Raw genomic sequence first — 3,800 nt, 5'->3', positions numbered from 1 at the left:
CATATGAGAAATTCCCTAAGCCCCGGACCCATCGATTCTGGTCAAAAATGAAAATTTTAAAAGTGCCCCTATTTCTGCTTTAAACTTTAGTTACCATCCCAAAATGAATCCCTGAGATGAAAAAAGTTGATTTCAGAGCATGATTTTTGAACAGGAGCTTCAACGGTTTTGTGGCATATGAGAAATTCCCTAAGCCCTGGACCCATCTATTTTGGTCAAAAATGAAAATTTTAAAAGTGCCCCTATTTCTGCTTTAAACTTTAGTTACCATCCCAAAATGAATCCCTGAGATGAAAAAAGTTGATTTCAGAGCATGATTTTTGAACAGGAGCTTCAACGGTTTTGTGGCATATGAGAAATTCCCTAAGCCCCGGACTCATCGATTTTGGTCAAAAATGAAAATTTTAAAAGTGCCCCTATTTCTGCTTTAAACTTTAGTTACCATCCCAAAATGAATCCCTGAGATGAAAAAAGTTGATTTCGGAGCATGATTTTTGAACAGGAGCTTCAACGGTTTTGCGGCATATGAGAAATTCCCTAAGCCCTGGACCCATCGATTTTGGTCAAAAATGAAAATTTTAAAAGTGCCCCTATTTCTGCTTTAAACTTTAGTTACCATCCCAAAATGAATCCCTGAGATGAAAAAAGTTGATTTCGGAGCATGATTTTTGAACAGGAGCTTCAACGGTTTTGGGGCATATGAGAAATTCCCTAAGCCCCGAACCCATCAATTTTGGTCAAAAATGAAAATTTTAAAAGTGCCCCTATTTCTGCTTTAAACTTTAGTTACCATCCCAAAATGAATCCCTGAGATGAAAAAAGTTGATTTCAGAGCATGATTTTTGAACAGGAGCTACAACGGTTTTGTGGCATGTGAGAAATTCCCTAAGCCCCGGACCCATCGATTTTGGTCAAAAATGAAAATTTTAAAGGTGCCCCTATTTCTGCTTTAAACTTTAGTTACCATCCCAAAATGAATCCCTGAGATGAAAAAAGTTGATTTCAGAGCATGATTTTTGAACAGGAGCTTCAACGGTTTTGGGGCATATGAGAAATTCCCTAAGCCCCGGACCCATCGATTTTAGTCAAAAATGAAAATTTTAAAAGTGCCCCTATTTCTGCTTTAAACTTTAGTTACCATCCCAAAATGAATCCCTGAGATGAAAAAAGTTGATTTCAGAGCATGATTTTTGAATAGGAGCTTCAACGGTTTTGTGGCATATGAGAAATTCCCTAAGCCCTGGACCCATCGATTTTGGTCAAAAATGAAAATTTTAAAAGTGCCCCTATTTCTGCTTTAAACTTTAGTTACCATCCCAAAATGAATCCCTGAGATGAAAAAAGTTGATTTCAGAGCATGATTTTTGAACAGGAGCTTCAACGGTTTTGGGGCATATGATAAATTCCCTAAGCCCCGGACCCATCGATTTTGGTCAAAAATGAAAATTTTAAAAGTGCCCCTATTTCTGCTTTAAACTTTAGTTACCATCCCAAAATGAATCCCTGAGATGAAAAAAGTTGATTTCGGAGCATGATTTTTGAACAGGAGCTTCAACGGTTTTGGGGCATATGAGAAATTCCCTAAGCCCCGAACCCATCAATTTTGGTCAAAAATGAAAATTTTAAAAGTGCCCCTATTTCTGCTTTAAACTTTAGTTACCATCCCAAAATGAATCCCTGAGATGAAAAAAGTTGATTTCAGAGCATGATTTTTGAACAGGAGCTACAACGGTTTTGTGGCATGTGAGAAATTCCCTAAGCCCCGGACCCATCGATTTTGGTCAAAAATGAAAATTTTAAAGGTGCCCCTATTTCTGCTTTAAACTTTAGTTACCATCCCAAAATGAATCCCTGAGATGAAAAAAGTTGATTTCAGAGCATGATTTTTGAACAGGAGCTTCAACGGTTTTGGGGCATATGAGAAATTCCCTAAGCCCCGGACCCATCGATTTTAGTCAAAAATGAAAATTTTAAAAGTGCCCCTATTTCTGCTTTAAACTTTAGTTACCATCCCAAAATGAATCCCTGAGATGAAAAAAGTTGATTTCGGAGCATGATTTTTGAACAGGAGCTTCAGCGGTTTTGTGGCATATGAGAAATTCCCTAAGCCCCGGACCCATCGATTTTGGTCAAAAATGAAAATTTTAAAAGTGCCCCTATTTCTGCTTTAAACTTTAGTTACCATCCCAAAATGAATCCCTGAGATGAAAAATGTTGATTTCGGAGCATGATTTTTGAACAGGAGCTTCAACGGTTTTGTGGCATATGAGAAATTCCCTAAGCCCTGGACCCATCGATTTTGGTGAAATATGAAAATTTTAAAAGTGCCCCTATTTCTGCTTTAAACTTTAGTTACCATCCCAAAATGTATCCCTGAGATGAAAAAAGTTGATTTCAGAGCATGATTTTTGAACAGGAGCTTCAACGGTTTTGTGGCATATGAGAAATTCCCTAAGCCCTGGACCCATCGATTTTGGTCAAAAATGAAAATTTTAAAAGTGCCCCTATTTCTGCTTTAAACTTTAGTTACCATCCCAAAATGAATCCCTGAGATGAAAAAAGTTGATTTCAGAGCATGATTTTTGAACAGGAGCTTCAACGGTTTTGTGGCATATGAGAAATTCCCTAAGCCCCGGACTCATCGATTTTGGTCAAAAATGAAAATTTTAAAAGTGCCCCTATTTCTGCTTTAAACTTTAGTTACCATCCCAAAATGAATCCCTGAGATGAAAAAAGTTTATTTCAGAGCATGATTTTTGAACAGGAGCTTCAACGGTTTTGGGGCATATGAGAATTTCCCTAAGCCCCGGACCCATCTATTTTGGTCAAAAATGAAAATTTTAAAAGTGCCCCTATTTCTGCTTTAAACTTTAGTTACCATCCCAAAATTAATCCCTGAGATGAAAAAAGTTGATTTCGGAGCATGATTTTTGAACAGGAGCTTCAACGGTTTTGGGGCATATGAGAAATTCCCTAAGCCCCGGACCCATCGATTTTAGTCAAAAATGAAAATTTTAAAAGTGCCGCTATTTCTGCTTTAAACTTTAGTTACCATCCCAAAATGAATCCCTGAGATGAAAAAAGTTGATTTCAGAGCATGATTTTTGAACAGGAGCTTCAACGGTTTTGTGGCATATGAGAAATTCCCTAAGCCCCGGACCCATCGATTTTGGTCAAAAATGAAAATTTTAAAAGTGCCCCTATTTCTGCTTTAAACTTTAGTTACCATCCCAAAATGTATCCCTGAGATGAAAAAAGTTGATTTCAGAGCATGATTTTTGAACAGGAGCTTCAACGGTTTTGTGGCATATGAGAAATTCCCTAAGCCCTGGACCCATCGATTTTGGTCAAAAATTAAAATTTTAAAAGTGCCCCTATTTCTGCTTTAAACTTTAGTTACCATCCCAAAATGAATCCCTGAGATGAAAAAAGTTGATTTCAGAGCATGATTTTTGAACAGAAGCTTCAATGGTTTTGTGGCATATGAGAAATTCCCTAAGCCCCGGACTCATCGATTTTGGACAAAAATGAAAATTTTAAAAGTGCCCCTATTTCTGCTTTAAACTTTAGTTACCATCCCAAAATGAATCCCTGAGATGAAAAAAGTTGATTTCGGAGCATGATTTTTGAACAGGAGCTTCAACGGTTTTGCGGCATATGAGAAATTCCCTAAGCCCCGGACCCATCGATTTTGGTCAAAAATGAAAATTTTAAAAGTGCCCCTATTTCTGCTTTAAACTTTAGTTACCATCCCAAAATGAATCCCTGAGATGAAAAAAGTTGATTTCAGAGCATGATTT

This window comes from Pseudophryne corroboree, unplaced genomic scaffold (assembly GCF_028390025.1).
Source record: "Pseudophryne corroboree isolate aPseCor3 unplaced genomic scaffold, aPseCor3.hap2 scaffold_259, whole genome shotgun sequence".
Classification (NCBI taxonomy): Eukaryota; Metazoa; Chordata; class Amphibia; order Anura; family Myobatrachidae; genus Pseudophryne; species Pseudophryne corroboree.
This window is presented reverse-complemented; position numbering follows the sequence as displayed.